This window comes from Quercus robur, chromosome 5 (assembly GCF_932294415.1).
Source record: "Quercus robur chromosome 5, dhQueRobu3.1, whole genome shotgun sequence".
Taxonomy (NCBI): Eukaryota; Viridiplantae; Streptophyta; class Magnoliopsida; order Fagales; family Fagaceae; genus Quercus; species Quercus robur.
In genome coordinates, this window is record NC_065538.1 from 39,246,418 (window position 1) to 39,264,176 (window position 17,759).

The 17,759-nt window shown below is 38.9% G+C and overlaps 1 non-coding gene across 1 annotated transcript; it reads right to left on the bottom strand.

Annotated features, from left to right (window-relative positions):
• Positions 1-17,402: 17,402 nt before the first annotated feature.
• Positions 17,403-17,509, bottom strand: LOC126732006 (small nucleolar RNA R71). Its single transcript, XR_007659198.1, has one exon. It is a non-coding gene; the product is annotated as a small nucleolar RNA R71 (small nucleolar RNA).
• Between the last annotated feature and the right edge of the window lie 250 nt (positions 17,510-17,759).

The following is a 17,759-nucleotide window of genomic DNA, read 5'->3' on the forward strand; positions in this document are numbered from 1 at the left end:
ACCCAACAACTTTTTCCTTTGCTACCAGTCAAAATCACCCAAAACCCATAAAAAAATAACTGAACCACCACTATTCACCCAACAAACTACCACTATTCACCAAGCAAACCACTAATTATCACACCAGACCCACCAAACCACCACTATAGCACCATCATAAGACTCACTCACCACCAAACACAAAAAAAAATAGCCAATTACCCACCCATCACCACCGCAAGTCCCACCACCAAAAACATATATATATAAGCCAATCATCCACCACCATTAAAAGAACCATTACCACCAATAACCCACCACCATCGCCAAATAGCAATTATCCACCACCACCACCAAACACCCACAAACACAAAATCTTAACGCAAAAAATAATTGAAATTAAACCCAAAACGGAGAACAAAACCCACCACCATCATCGCATAAAAACCCACAAAACCACCTCCACCAAAAATATCCACAAAACCCACCACTACCACCACAACAACCGAGAACAAAACCCATAAAATCCACCAGCACCTCCATCAACAAATCCCTGGCCCACCACCACCTACATCAACAAAACCCACTATGAGTGAGAGAGATTAGAGAAGAGACAAAAGAGATAAAGGGGGGAAGAGGGTTAGAGACACAATAGAGAAAGAGGAGGAAGAGAAAGAGAGAGAAGATAATAATTTTGCATACTATTATCATTACTAGCTTAATTATGTTGATAATAATTTAATTTTTCATATTTATATCATTATTAGAAAGTATTATCATACTTATTTTGAGTTAATTCATGTATTTTATAGTTGGTTTTGGAATAATGCTGAATAATCAATTTTGTGCTTAATTGAATTTTAATGCGTGAATTTGTCTTTTGTAGGATAATAAAATTAAATAAGTGGATTTGTGCAAAGAAGAAAACTAATGGATTTTAATTTTACAAGGGCCATGATCAAGTCAAAGAAGGCCAACCCAATTAAATTTGAGTCCAATTGGAGCAAGGAATCAAAAGAAATTTGCACCAAATCTAAGTCCAATTTGGATTAGGATTCCAGCCTACACACCATTTAGTATTTGGAGCATAACTTTTGGCTCAGATGTCCCATTGAGATGATTGAAGTGGGATGGAAAGTAAACTTAAAGGGCTACAGTTTTGTAGTTTACCAAAAGTCCAAATTCTAAAGTCAAATGAGATGAAAACGTTGGTTAAGTGAAACCTAAAAACCTGGGATTTTCTCCAAACGGGGTCCACTTGTAATAGGATTCCTTGACTTATTTAAAGGCTCTTTAGGGAAATATTCAGGGGAGAGATGCCGTAGAATTTAATTTAGGTTTCCTTAAAGTTTCTTTACAATTTTTAGAGTTTTATTTGTGTTATGCCTTGCTAGAAGCCTTGCTAAGGCAAGGGGTGAAACCTAACCGTTTATTGGTATGCTTTTAGCAATTATTTTATGTAAGGTTGAATTTAATCAACCATGTGTTGGCTTTATTCCATGACAAATTTGCTTGTAATATAACATTTAGAAACCTTGTATTTAGGTGGGAATCATGTAAGGGTAGTGTGTGAGAGAGTGTGAAGAAATGCTCAAGACAGTGCAGTGAAGCAGAGACTCGCGGCTAGGACTCGCGGGTGGCTCGCGGCTTGCAAGTCGCCAAAAGTTGCTCACGTGCAGAGCATGCAGGGGAGCTGAACAGTCACGCCACCTGGAGCACTACACGACAAAAATCCAGACTGGCCATTAAGTTAGCTTGTGACTTGAACTCGCGACTCAGTCAAGTCGCGAGGTCAAGTCGCCAGCCAGCCCTGTTTTTGGAAAAACTGACTCTTCGTATTCCATTCTCACACCAGTATAAATACCCCTCATTCCCACAAGATATGTGTGGCTATTCAGAAAGAAAAACCCTAAGAGAGGTTTCTTCAAAACACCCACCCAATTAGAGAGAGCTACTCATTCTTAGAGAGAAATCTTTGTAGTCTCTTCTCATTCCCTCTCTCATTGTCATACCTATTGAGAGGAGATTTCTATCCAAACACTACCCACACCCATTCAGAGTGTTGAGTGTTTTTAGAGCTTTGGGAAGCATTGGAAGATGCCAAGGATGGCGGATGCTACGGTCTAGTAGCGGAATCCGGTAAGCTAGAAAAGAAAAAGGTTCGGCGCAACCTCGTTGGAGCAAGAAGCTTGGAGGGCTTAGGTACATCGGGTAGATTAGGCTTGGAGGGTCTATTGTTGTTCATGTATCCCAACTGCATTTTCTAGTGGATTATTGACCGCTTGGAGGGCGGCGGAGAGGTTTTACGCCGAGGGCTTCGGTTTCCTCTTCGATAACACATCGTGTGTTGTCCTTGTGTTTGCATCTCTCTTCCCTTTATCTTTGCCTTTTATTTTCTGTTATGGATGTGATTTATAATTGGCTTAGATTGATTTCCAATTCTGTTTATAGGTTATGTTCATTTTCCGCACACTAGTTGTTTGTCATAAAGCTTGAATTGGTTATTTTGTATTTGGGGGTCTAAACGTTCAAGGGTGTTTATACACGTTTTTGAACTTTCAATTGGTATCAGAGCGGGTACACTTGCTGTGGTTTAAATACCTAAGTGTGATCCTTGACCCCTTGTGTTTATTTGCCATGGATTGTGCTTTGCATGCCTCTTTGCATGATTTGGTTGGTGATGAATGTAACATGCCACGTGTTTGTGAAAATGCCTCTATGAGTGTTAATCCTCATAAGTGTGATGACATGTTATTTGAATCTATGGGTGTTGTTGACAAACTCTTGAAGAAAAATGCTAAGAAGTTTCAAAAGAATTTGAGCAAGTTATTTTGTGAAAAGGATGATTTGATTGCTAAGCTCAATGAATCCAACAAATTGGTTGAGAAATATAAAAAACTTGCTGAAATTTCTCTTGAAAAGCTGAAAGAGTTTGAATGTTTGAATATGGACTTGGATGCTAAACTTGTTTTGTCTAACAAACTTGTTGATGATCTTAAATGTGAAAATGAATCTCTTAAGATGCATGCCAAGTGTTTGATTGCTGAACCTATTGTTAAAAATGATGAAAATATTTGTTGCAATCATGTTGTGGTACCCGATTTTGTGCCTAGTGTGTGTTCTACCTTAAAGGAAAAATCGGTGTACATTCCTCCACATAAAAGAAATCAAAAGGGGGAGAGAAAGGCTGTTAAGTCAAAGCCTCTATTTAGGTCTCAACCTAAGGCTTTGGATGGATCTAAGTTTGTTCCAACTTGCCACCATTGTGGTGTGATTGGTCATATAAGACCTCAATGTCATAAGTTGAAGATGGAACAAAATCATATTGCTAGATCCCTTCCCAAAAGGTCTAGTGGACCTAAACACATTGTGTGTCACCATTGTGGTGCCTTTGGTCATCTAAGACCTCAATGCTCTAAGTTTCATGCTTTTAAAAGAATCAAAAGAAAAGAAAAACTTGAACTTCTTGGAAGTTGTGCTAAAAAGGATAAACCGGATTTTAGTGATAATAGCATGTTGTTAAAGAAAGTGTTTAATGCTCTTAACTCCTTGTCTATGTGCATCTCCGGTTTTCATTCTCCCAACCCTCGTCTCACTTCTCATGAGACACTCATTCCAAACAATTGTTCTGTTTGGATGAGGAAGGGTTCCTATGGTTGAGCTTTTGCTCTTTTGGTCCTTGATCTAATTCTTTCGATCTTTGTAGGACCCTTCATGCATTAAATGTCATATCTTCATGCATTTTGTGCATCTTGCATTTATTTGTATGCATTGTTTCGTTTTTTATCTTACTTTTATGTTTCTATTTTGTGTGAGTAAAAATCCAAAACCACATAAAAAGTGAAAAATTCAAAAAGTTTGATCGTATTTGTTTGAGCACATATCACATGTGAGTTTGGCCTTGTACCTTTGTACAAATGGCTTTGTGCATTTTCGAGCTTAACTTGTTATTTTTGCACTTATATCTTTGTGGAAAAAATCTTGACATCCTTGTGTGATTGTTGTTAATCGATCTTCAAGCTTGTCATGAATGATTAGTCAATAGTCATGTTGGTTTTGATACTTGCGTAGACTTGTGCTTATATCTCTTTCCACTCTTTTATTTTTATTGCTTAAAGAGCTCAATAAATGTAAATCTCAAAATGAAAAGAGATAATGAGCTGCAAAAGCCGTCGCAAATACTAGTATTCGACTAGGAAAAAGGGAAAGCGACTTAAATGAAATTGTATGATGCCCAAAAAGCCAAAGGCTTGTTCGTCAAATTGAAATATCACAAATTTCAGGCATCGATCTCAAAATGAGATGTTTTGATTCAAAATGATCAAATGTTATGAATTGTAAAGAAGCTAAATGAAAAGCTTCATCATATGTAATCATTTTCTTGTGGGATGTCATATATGTTCATTTCTATAATTGAGATAGACCACTTGACTTAGCACTAGTTGTGTATGACTTAATTGAATTGATCATTGAAACTTCACTCTAGACTAAGGACTATTCCACATTTGATACACACACACAACACACATGCCTAATGTTCAATGAATGTCTTATTCATTTGTTAGATTGTACTTGTCTAAATGTGATGTGTGTGTGCTCAATCATATATGGTTCAATCCAAAAAGATTTTTGATCATTTTATATGTTTTTGGAAGTGATTTTTATCACTCTTTGAGTTCATGTTTAGTGTTTACTTTGTTTTTCATTGTTTAAACATGTTTTGTTTCGAAAAACAGGTGTCAGAGTTTTTCGCGGCTCAGCTGGCTACTCATCAGTCGCGAAACCCCAGTCGCGAGCTCATCCAGAAGCTTTTGGCGACTCACTCGCGACTCGCGAAAATTTTCGCGGCTGAAACTCGCGGCTCGCGGCTTGCTCGCGACTGAACCTCGCGACTCGTCCAGTCGCGAAACGCCTAGAAACAGCTTTTTAAAGGGCTTTTTGTGGGAAACTTGTTTTAAACCTCTCCCATCCTCTCTAAAACCCATCTTTCAATATTTTTACATCAAAATCCAACCAATTTGAATGGTTTTTCATTCTATTAACATTTCTAAGGTAATTATAAATTCTTTTCATTATTTTTGATCCTTGGATTATGTTTTGGAGAGTTTTGTGCTCTTGGTTGGGATTTTTATCATTGGGGTTGGGAAAACTTAATTTTTGTCAAATTTCTTCATGGGATTGGTTTCTTTTGTTGATTTGCATTGGTTGTTGGCCCCTTGTGGCAGAAAGAACATGTATTAAGGGTGATTTTCATGATGTTCATGCATTGTTTCACATTATTGTTCATAGTGTGCATGCTAGGTGTTTGATAAAATGCCTCTTAGACATTTTCTCGCTTGTTTGGACTCCGATGAGTACCAAACTTTGGGGTTTCTCATGTTTCCTCATTAGGAACATGTTTGGTTCGTTGGTTGTGTATTTAGTACACTTTGCCCCACATGTGCATTTTTCATGCATTGGTCATGCATTGCACTTAGCCACCTCTTACACACACCTTTGCTACCTTTGTCATACATTGGTCTTTACCTTTTTTCTTCAACCTAGCATGTCATGTTTACCTTATGCTTTGTAGCATGTTACTTTGTCTTAGGATTGAGCTTCATTTTCTCTTTCATCTTGCACCCCTCATGCATCATTATCATTGTTCGTTCATTCATCTCTTGCCCTCTTTTCTCCTTGACCCTTTGTCTATTCCTGACAAAAAGGGGGAGAGTATACTCTAGAAAGTATACCGAAGTGTTTTGTCATTTCTATATGACTCTTGTTATGACTCTTGTGCACATCCTTAGGGGGAGAAATTCTATTTCTCGTGCACATTTGTAGGGGGAGAGTTTTTCCATAGTGGAGATGCATATATCAAGGGGGAGAAGACATTGTGTTATCTAGAAAACTTTGTTCTGTTTGTTTTCTTTGTTGGCTTTATGGTGCTTTGAGTTATACTTTGTTGTTCTCATTGCATCATGTTTGTGCTTTGGACATGTATATATCCCTATGCTATTGTGCTTCTTTGAATGCATGTTCGTATGATCATTTGCTTTGCTATGTGATCATTGTAGTCATTTCTATATGATTGTTTTGGTGTATGATCAAGTTGCTCACATGTTTCACATCATGTTTACTTGATCACAATTTACTTGTTACATTATACTTGTTCTTTTATTACTTGCTTTACCTTGAAGGTCTAATGTGTTTTGTGCAAGTGTTTCAGGTTACAAGTATATATGTTCTAAGTGCATCACAGCTTCTCATCATTTTGAAGGGGAGAAACTTTAAGCACTTTTAGTTTATATTGTTTAAGTTTTTATTCAATATAATGTGCTTTGTACCCATGTGCTTTTGTAAGCTTTTAGGGTTAATGGTTTATGCATAGGTTTGTAGGCTTTATGGTATGTACCTTGCTTAATGCAGCCTTTATGCTATGTTGAAATCAGTACTTTAATCTAAATGTTATGCATTTTGGTTTATGTACTGTCACTCTTGTGCCCTTGTAGGATTTTTCCTAGATGCATATACTTAGTGTATTATGCATTGGTTGAGTGTTGGGCATACAAGTAACTTGCATTGTTCTTGTTAGCTTGTATGTTCAAGTGTTCATTCCAAGTGTGAATGAGCATTGTGATCACTACCTTGTAGTGATTGCTTGTTTGATCAAGCCATGGTTTGTTTCTGAAAGTTCAAAAACGTGTACAAAAACACTTTTGAACGTTTAGACCCCCAAAAACCAATTTAATCAACACAGCAATATGTTAAACAACTAGTGTGCGGAAACTTAACATATGCTATAACATGGAATTGATTAAACAACTATCTAAGCCACAACAAAATAAACCACAGCAGATAATGTAAAGGCAGAGATAGAGAGGAAGGAAGATGCAAACACAGCGATAACACCAGATATGTTATCGAAGAGGAAACCGAAGACCTCGGCGAAAAACCTCTCCGCCGCCCTCCAAGCGGTAATCAATCCACTAGAAAATACAGTTGGGATACAAGGACAGCAATAGACCCTCCAAGCCTAATCTACCCAATGCACCTAAGCCCTCCAAGCTTCTTGCTCCAACGAGGTTGCGCCGAACCTTTTTCTTTTCTAGCTTTCCGGATTCCGCTACTACACCGTAGCATCAACCAATGAATATTGGCTCCTTCCTAACTGCTTCCCAGAACTCCAAACGTCTGTCTCACAGAGATGATAATAGTGAGAATCAAGTTTGGTATAATGTCCTCTCAAGGATTTGACAATGGAGAGGAAGAGAGTGAGGGAATTTGATGAGACTCTAAGGTAGAGATTGTGGGTGAAACAATCTGGTTTTTCTTTAGGGTTTCTCTCTCAAAATTCTCTCTGGAAGCTCTCTTTCAATCGTGGGTTAAAAGGGTATTTATACTGAAGAGGAGTGGAATGCGAAACGTCAGGTTTTTCCAAAACAGGGGTGGCTCGCGGCTTGACCTCGCGGCTTGACTAAGTCGCGAGTTCCAGTCGCGAGTTAACCGTATGGCCAGTTGTCCTGTTTTGTCCTGTAGTGCTCCAGCTAGCATGACTGTTCATCTTCCAGCATGCTTGGCACGTGTGCATCTTCTGGCGGGTTGAAGCCGCGAGTCCAGTCGCGAGTCCCAGCCGCGACACTCTGTTTTCTTGCACACTCTTGAGCAATCTTCACACTATCTCACTCACTACCCTTACAACAATCCCACCTAAATACAGGGTTACTAAATGCTGAATTACAAGCAAATTTGGCACGGAATAAAGCCAATTAGATGGTTGAATAAATTCAACCTTACAATCTCCCCCTTTGCCTATTCCGTGACAAAACCCTAAAACAGACTCTAGACTTAACATGTGAGTTGGGAACAGTTGATCAAAACTCACTCACACCTAATTCTAGAAGCTGTGAAGCACTTGAATCATATGAACATAAACTCCTGAAACACAACAATACACCATGATCATTGTAAGCAAAAAATTATAAATGCATATGAAACAGGCAATATAAGATCAAGCATAAGATGGAGTTAAAGAACAAACCATGGCTTGATCAACCAAGTGAACACCACAAAGTAGTGATCACAGTTTTCATTCACACTTGGAATGAACACAAGGACATACAAGTTAACAAGCACAAGGCAAGACACTTGTATGTACAACACTCAACCAATGCATAGCACACAAGGCTTATGCATCTAGGAACAATCCTACAAGGGCACAAGAGTGACAGTACATAAACCACAATGCAGAACATTTAGATTTAACATACTGATTTCAACATAGCATAAAGGCTGCACTTAAGCATGGTACATACCACAAGGCCTACAAACTATGCATAAAACATAAACCCTCAAAGCTTACAAAAGCATATGGGTACAAACTAACAAAAACCTGAATAACATCATTAAACATATATAAAAGTTTATCCAAGAGTATATGAAAAGATTTAGAAACAGTTATACACCAAAACCCAGTGTATTAAAACCATAAAAACCATAAAAACACTAATTACTCCCCCTCAACAAATTACTCCCCCTTAAGAGCTGCTTTTCTGCTTTTCAATTATCAATGAACTTTCTCCCCCTTTTTGACATGGAATGGCCAAAAGGTCACTTGTCATGCTGAGTTGTGAAGCTGTCAAGTGTAGCAGCCAAGACATCAATCTGATCTTGCATGGCTCTCATTCTGTCAGAATGCTCAGTCTGGACTGCCCTAATCCCATCAAGCCTTTCCAGAATGATCTGGAAAGCATCTGGAGGTGCATCTGCAGAAGTTGAAGCTCTGGACCTCTTACTACTCCTCCTTGGTGTTGAGGTGGATGCATGCCCTGCTGCCTCTGCATCAGTGTCCATTGGGACTTCCTCTCCTTCATCACCTTCATCTTCTTCTCCTGGAAGCCTAGCACTGATCCTTTTGCAGGTAAGTTTGTTGATTGCAGAGGGTGTAGACATGTGACTGATGTCTTGAGGAATTTGAACACCTTTCCTTCGAAATATCCTCATTAGGAGACTGGGAAAGATCAGTTTTGGTCTAGATGTTGTTCTTGTCTCATCCACAATGATGTCAAAGATGTGGGAACTTATATCTATGAAGTTCTTCTCTTTGAGATCCATCAGAAAAATTGCTCTAGCACAATTGATTGTGGTCAACTTCTTAATAGGATAAAGGTTAAACATCATGATTATGGTTAGAACCCTCATGTCCACTGGAAAGGCAGTGGTATTCAAACACTTCCCTTCTCTCTGCCCACCTATCCTCTGTTGAACTGTTTCAATAGAGACACTCCTATCCTTGAAATTGATAAACTCCTCATCATCCAAACCCTCAAGCCCTAGTACATCATCTATGACATGTGCATCCAAAATGAATTCTTTCCCTCTAACCCAGCAATTTAACTCATTCTCCTTTATCACAGCATTTGAATAAAATTCTCTAATCAGGGGTTCACACACCAAAGGGAAATCACTCAAAAGTTTGTCCCATCCTCTTCCTTCAAAACAACTGGGAATAAAAGTTTGCCTTAAATCTTCCAAATCCACAAATCTCTCTTGAATGATTCCTGCATTCAAGAAGTTATCCTTGTATCTCTCAAAATGATGAACTGACCTAAACAATCTAGGATCCATCTTAAGTCTTTTGTCAGCCCTTTTAGCAGTAGATTTCTTCTTCTGGGGTGAAGGATCCATCTGTGAACAATCAGAAAAGGCCACAACAACATATAACAATATATGTGCACAACCAGTCAGTACCATGTAGTTAACAGAGAGAGATATCAATCAAACAAGTGAACTTCAAACACTTAACCAGCAAGCAATTTAGTTCAAACATATGGATAAACCAATCCTAGGATAGGAAACACATGAACAACATGGTGAAGCTATCCTGAAGGCAAATAAATGACATTGAGGCAGATTATGGAAAATGATATGACATACACACAATATATTGAGCCTAACAGAATCTTCCCACAGATTAACACTCTAAGACATGCAAATCTAGCAAAGGAAAACTCACAACCTCAAACAGAACCAATAGTAACATCTCAACAGCTCAACGTTCAGATTGAAATGAAAGGAATACTTAGCTAAGCACAAGAGCAAAGGAAAATGACTATCATTAACACAACCTATAACAACAGAATCCACAAGCTAAGCAAGAACAAAGAGCAGAGACCGAACCACAAACCCATTTCAAAAACACAATCAAATGCGAAAAATCAAGGGTAAAAGCACAAAATCAAGTAGAAAAGAGTGAAAATCAGAAAACCCATACCTGGAACTAGACGATTTTGGGCTGTAAGAATGCAACACAAGAGATTGGAAAAGGGAGCACGGAGTGTTTGGGAGGGAGAGTGTTTAGAGAGAAGATGAACAGTCACAAAAATTCGAGGGAAAAAACTGAAAAAGTTTAAAAACTGCTCCTGTTTCTGCAAAACACGCGATTTTCGCGACTGGGTCAAGTCGCCACACAGTCGCCAGCTCAAGCCGCCAAAGCACTCAAGAGGAAATTTTTGAAAAATTTTTCTAAGTGTTTTTCGCGACTGGAAGGTCTACCCGTGAGTGAGTCGCGAGCTGAGTCGCGAAAATCTCTGAGTGAATCTCGCGACTGGACCTTCCACTCGCGAACAAGTCGCCAAAACTGACCAGCGAAGATGCGACTGAAGCTCGCGACTTGACACACCCGCGACTGAGCCGCCAAAACAGGGCAAAACTGTATTTTTGAAATTTTCAGATTTTTCAGCAAAACACTTTCCAAAAACACCTAAAACACTCAAAAATCTTTTTGTGCTTGAATTAACAAAGATTGAGTATGTGAAAACACATTTTATCAAGTACAATCACACAAATGAATATGGCATTTATCAAACATAAACTTGTGTGTTGTGTGTGGATATCAACAATGAAATAGTTCTTTGTCTAATGTGAAGCTTCAATGATCAATTCAACCAAGGCATACACAATTAGCACTAGATCATGTGACCAATCTCAATTATAGAAATATGAATATATGACTTCCCACACAACTTGATAACATAACTTGAAGCCTTTCATTTGACTCCACTTTCAGCCATAACCTTTGATCTTTTGAGGCAATCATCTCTCATTGTGAGAGGTATAGACAACATTTTTCTTTGAAGAACAGGCCTTTGGCCTTTTTGAAAGAAATTTCACTTTTGATATAAGGTCGCTTACCCTTTTTCCTAGTCAAATACTAGAATGTGCGACAGGCTTTTGCAGCTCAATATCTCTTTTCATTTGGAGATTTACATTTAGTGAGCTCTTTTTAGCAAAAAAAAATAAAAATGGGAAGAGATATAGACACAAGTCTATGCATGTTTCAAGATCAACATAACCATTCACTAATCATTCATGACAAGTTTGAAGATCTATTTACAACAATCACATAGATTTCAAGATTTTTCCCATAGTGATATGAGTGCATGAAGACAAGTAATGTTCGAAAATGCACAAAGCCATTAGCACAAAGGCACACGGCAAAACGAGTTTTAAGACAAAACTCAACAAAGTCAATCAAGCTTTTTGATTTTCAAATTTTTTATGTAATTTTTGGATTTTTGACTCAAGAAACAAAAAGATTGATAAAACACAATAAGAAAAATTCACAAACAAACAAACAAAATCAAAAGCAACAAGCATACCGAACAAACATAGTCACAAAGCATAGGAAGTATTAATGCATGGACATGTTGTAATGCTTATGCATGAGTACCCCTTTTCACCCACACGGCACTTGCGTTTGGGGTGATTTCCTTAAAGGATTGGGTACGGGAGTTAGGGCTTTCAAACCTTCGTGAGAAGCTTTCCAAGCAGTTGGTGAATGCACCAATCATCTTCATCACGTCCATCATTCCGGGATCTCCGTTTTGCTCTCTAGGTTGATCCCCTGCCCACGTTCTCCTATCAACTCTTGGTCCTCCTGACCTTTGAGGAGTTGCACTGTTCATTGCCCTCAGCTTTTGGCAATTTGGTCGAGTGTGCCCTTGAAGTCCGCAATAATGGCACACATACATTCCTCTAGGACCTCTTTGTGGTCGTGGACGTGACTTGGCACGAGACTCGGACCTGCCCATAGACTGATTCCGATGATTCAGCATCCGTTGGTCCACCACATTCTTCTTTTTCTCCACATCGAGGTTCACACTCGTAGAGTCAGCTACAACTGGATCTTTGGACTTCACAAACTTCACTTCTTTGGTGACATTTCCAGTTGAGCTACTTCCTCCGGTATATCCCAGTCCGGATTTGTCTGAGAAGCTCTTTTGAGATGATATAACATCATCAAGCTTCTTGGTGGTGACCCTTTCTATTTTTGCATTTGCTTGAACAACCTCACTTTCAAGAAATCTAACTTTAGTGTAAGCTTCGGAGAGCTCACCATTCAAAGTTTCAATCTCGCATTTGGCCTCCCTATACCTGATTAGGAGACTTTTGTAGTCCTCCTCAGCCTTCTTCATCTTTCTCACAGCAGCCTTGGCCACCCTTGTGTATTCACCAGATTTCTCCAAAAGTGAGTTGTAATTTTCTTGAAGAGTAGCTGTGCTTTCTTCTTCTTCAGCTTCCGATTCTTCAACAATTCCTAGTGAGTCATCCTCACTATGTTCTCCAAGGTCTTGAACAAGCAAATTCAATTCATCCGAAGACTCAACATGAGCAATAGTCATGAAAGCTGAATAGTTCCCTTCTCCATCACAGCTCTCTTCAGATTCTGAGTCGGATGAGTCTGAACCACTCAAGGTCGTGGCATACACCTTGCCTTTTGATTTCAAATAATTAGGACATTCCCTCTTGAAGTGTCCATGCCCGTTGCATTCAAAACAAGTAACACTTTATGTGGATTGGGATTCTTTTCCATCTTTCCTCTTGAAATCCCTCTTCTCCCTTCCAGAATTTTGGAAATTTCTCTTATCATCAAATTTTCCATTGTTATTGAATTTCAAAAACTTCTTGAAATTTTTAACAAGATAGGCTACATCCTTGTCAACCATATCTTCTCCTGACGAGCCTTGATCTTCCACCTTCTCATTAACGGTCTTTAGAGCAATGGATTTACCCTTCCGTTGATTTGGCAGCGACATTTCATAGGTCTGTAGAGAACCAACCAGCTCCTGCACCTTGATGTCGTCAAGATCCTTGCTCTCTTCAATGGCTGTCACTTTAGCACGGAAGCTTTCCGGCAATGATCGAAGGATCTTCCTTACAATCTTAGAGTCCTCCATCTTCTCCCCCAAGTTAAACTTACTGACAACCACTTCATTCAACTTCCCATAGAAAGAGTCGAAAGACTCATCCTCACTCATCTTGAGCTCCTCAAACCGAGTGGTCAGCATTTGTAACTTGGTATCTTTCACCTTCTTCGTGCCTTCATAAGTTGTTTCCAGAATCTCCCATGCATCTTTGGCAATAATAATGTGAGAAATCCTGTGAAATTCATCTGGAGACACACCACAGAAAATAGCATTTAGTGCTTTACTGTTAGCATTAGAAGCAGTAAGTGCTGCCTTATCCCATGTGGATTTGGCTGCTTCAGGTTTGGTCCAACCCATCTCAACAGCATCCCACACGGATTCATCAATAGAGCATAAAAAGGCTCTCATACGAACCTTCCAAAATGCATAATTACTTCCATCAAAATATGGAGGTGCATTAAGGGATTGAGACCTATCCATCTCAAAAAGAACGGGAGTCAAGGATCACACAATGGTAATGAAACCAAACAGATGTGTACCCGCTCTGATACCAATTGAAAGTTAAAAAACGTGTACAAAAACACTTTTGAACGTTTAGACCCCCAAAAACCAATTTAATCAACACAGCAATATGTTAAACAACTAGTGTGCGGAAACTTAACATATGCTATAACATGGAATTGATTAAACAACTATCTAAGCCACAACAAAATAAACCACAGCAGATAATGTAAAGGCAGAGATAGAGAGGAAGGAAGATGCAAACACAGCGATAACACCAGATATGTTATCGAAGAGGAAACCGAAGACCTCGGCGAAAAACCTCTCCGCCGCCCTCCAAGCGGTAATCAATCCACTAGAAAATACAGTTGGGATACAAGGACAGCAATAGACCCTCCAAGCCTAATCTACCCAATGCACCTAAGCCCTCCAAGCTTCTTGCTCCAACGAGGTTGCGCCGAACCTTTTTCTTTTCTAGCTTTCCGGATTCCGCTACTACACCGTAGCATCAACCAATGAATATTGGCTCCTTCCTAACTGCTTCCCAGAACTCCAAACGTCTGTCTCACAGAGATGATAATAGTGAGAATCAGGTTTGGTATAATGTCCTCTCAAGGATTTGACAATGGAGAGGAAGAGAGTGAGGGAATTTGATGAGACTCTAAGGTAGAGATTGTGGGTGAAACAATCTGGTTTTTCTTTAGGGTTTCTCTCTCAAAATTCTCTCTGGAAGCTCTCTTTCAATCGTGGGTTAAAAGGGTATTTATACTGAAGAGGAGTGGAATGCGAAACGTCAGGTTTTTCCAAAACAGGGGTGGCTCGCGGCTTGACCTCGCGGCTTGACTAAGTCGCGAGTTCCAGTCGCGAGTTAACCGTATGGCCAGTTGTCCTGTTTTGTCCTGTAGTGCTCCAGCTAGCATGACTGTTCATCTTCCAGCATGCTTGGCACGTGTGCATCTTCTGGCGGGTTGAAGCCGCGAGTCCAGTCGCGAGTCCCAGCCGCGACACTCTGTTTTCTTGCACACTCTTGAGCAATCTTCACACTATCTCACTCACTACCCTTACAACAATCCCACCTAAATACAGGGTTACTAAATGCTGAATTACAAGCAAATTTGGCACGGAATAAAGCCAATTAGATGGTTGAATAAATTCAACCTTACAGTTTCTTAACTCCATCTTTGCTTGATCACATATTGCTTGCTTCATATGCATTTCATGCTTTTCTGCATACAATGATCATGGTGTATTGTTGTGTTTCAGGAGATTCATGTTCATATGATTCAAGAGCTGCACAGTTTCTAGATTTAGGTGTGAGTGAGTTTTGCCATTGTTCCCAAACTCACGTTTAAGTCTAGAGTCTGTTTTAGGGTGTTTTGTCATGAAATAGCCAAAGGGGGAGATTGTAAGGTTGAATTTAATCAACCATGTGTTGGCTTTATTCCATGACAAATTTGCTTGTAATATAGCATTTAGAAACCTTGTATTTAGGTGGGAATCATGTAAGGGTAGTGTGTGAGAAAGTGTGAAGAAATGCTCAAGACAGTGCAGTGAAGCAGAGACTCGCGGCTAGGACTCGCGGGTGGCTCGCGGCTTGCAAGCCGCCAAAAGTTGCTCACGTGCAGAGCATGCAGGGGAGCTGAACAGTCACGCCACCTGGAGTACTACACGACAAAAATCCAGACTGGCCATTAAGTTAGCTTGCGACTTGAACTCGCGACTCAGTCAAGTCGCGAGGTCAAGTCGCCAGCCAGCCCTGTTTTTGGAAAAACTTACTCTTCGTATTCCATTCTCACACCAGTATAAATACCCCTCATTCCCACAAGATATGTGTGGCTATTCAGAAAGAAAAACCCTAAGAGAGGTTTCTTCAAAACACCCACCCAATTAGAGAGAGCTACTCATTCTTAGAGAGAAATCTTTGTAGTCTCTTCTCATTCCCTCTCTCATTGTCATACCTATTGAGAGGAGATTTCTATCCAAACACTACCCACACCCATTCAGAGTGTTGAGTGTTTTTGGAGCTTTGGGAAGCATTGGAAGATGCCAAGGATGGCGGATCCTACGGTCTAGTAGCGGAATCCGGTAAGCTAGAAAAGAAAAAGGTTCGGCGCAACCTTGTTGGAGCAAGAAGCTTGGAGGGCTTAGGTACATCGAGTAGATTAGGCTTGGAGGGTCTATTGTTGTTCATGTATCCCAACTGCATTTTCTAGTGGATTATTGACCGCTTGGAGGGCGGCGGAGAGGTTTTACGCCGAGGGCTTCGGTTTCCTCTTCGATAACACATCGTGTGTTGTCCTTGTGTTTGCATCTCTCTTCCCTTTATCTTTGCCTTTTATTTTCTGCTGTGGATGTGATTTATAATTGGCTTAGATTGATTTCCAATTCTGTTTATAGCTTATGTTCATTTTCCGCACACTAGTTGTTTGTCATAAAGCTTGAATTGGTTATTTTGTATTTGGGGGTCTAAACGTTCAAGGGTGTTTATACACGTTTTTGAACTTTCATTTTATGGTTTTAATGCTTATGTTATTATGTGTTTGATTGATTTACTCATCTAGAAAAGTGTTTAGTTTTGTATAATTCTTTGATTTATCATAGACTCTGGGCACGTTAAATGCATAATATACCCTGCGAACTAATTCACTAGTTTTGTTTTGCCTAAAATCAACCAATTTCATGAAACTACCTTAGACAGTTAATTCTTGAGCTTTTTTTGTTAAATCATCCGACTAAGATCATCCTTCGTATGAATATTAGTTGAGTTATAAAATAAATATTGTTAAGACTACCAATAGATGTGTTGTGTGTGGATCCCTAAACCTTAGCGCTTTATTATATTGTTATTTTCTGTCAATTTCAATTAACTTTACTAAACCATCAAAATTCTCTTCAATTAAATTTTATTATTTTAGTTTTATTCTCTTGTGGTTTGCCAATCAATTCCCTTTTCCCTCTGAATTCGACCTTGGACTTATCGAGTTATTACTTTGTAACAATCTTGCACTTCAGAGCATTATTTAAGTCGCAGCAAGTTTTTGGCACCGTTGTCGAGGATGAGGTGATTACAGAAGCATTCCACTTTGTTTGGAGAGGTTTTTAGCATTAAATTTCTTCACATATTTGGTAATATCTCTCCAACTCTTTTCTTTTTAACTAGTTTAATTTTCCTTTAGAGTTTTTCTTTTTACTTTTACTTCTTTTTATTGTTAAAGGTAATTGTTTTGTTTTGTTTTGTTTTTGTTTTTCTTTCTTGTTTTCACAATTTTATCTAATTCTTTCACACATTCTCACACACTTGATATCATGGCGGACTTGGAGGGTAATCATGGTGATGAGAATAATTTAAATAATGAAAACTTCCATGCTCACCAACCCATTAGAACTCTTAGGGATTATTTGCAACCTACTAGGAGTAGTGCACCATCATGCATCGTTTTTCCAACTAATGCAAATAATTTTAATTTTAAGCTTGGTATGATTTCATTACTTCCTAAATTTTAAGGCTTAGATTCTGAAAATCCTTACCTACACTTTAAGGAATTTGAGGAGGCATGTTCTACCTTCCATGGCCAATCATGTAATGAAGAGACCATTAGGTTGAAGTTGTTCCCTTTTTCTCTTAAAGACAAGGCAAAAACTTGGCTTAATTCTTTGAGACCCAAGTCAATTGGTATTTGTCATGAGATGCAAACTGAGCTTTTAAAGAAATTTTTTCCAATTCATAGGATTAATGCCCTTAAAAGACAAATAATGAATTTTTCACAAAAAGATAATTAGACATTTTATCAATGTTGGGAAAGATTTAAAGATTTGCTTAATGCTTGTCCACATCATGGCTATTAAACTTGGCGGATTATTAGTTTTTTCTATGAAAGTTTAACTCCAAAGATGCATCAATTTGTAGAGATGATGTGTGCAATGGAGAGTTTTTGAATAAAGATCCTGATGAGGCTTTTGATTATTTTGATTTCTTAGCTGAGAGTGCCCAATCTTGAGGTACCATTGATACCTTAGATAGGTCTAGAGCATCCACCAACCCCTTTAGGGGTGGTAAGTACAAACTTAGGGAAGATGATGACCTTAGTGCTA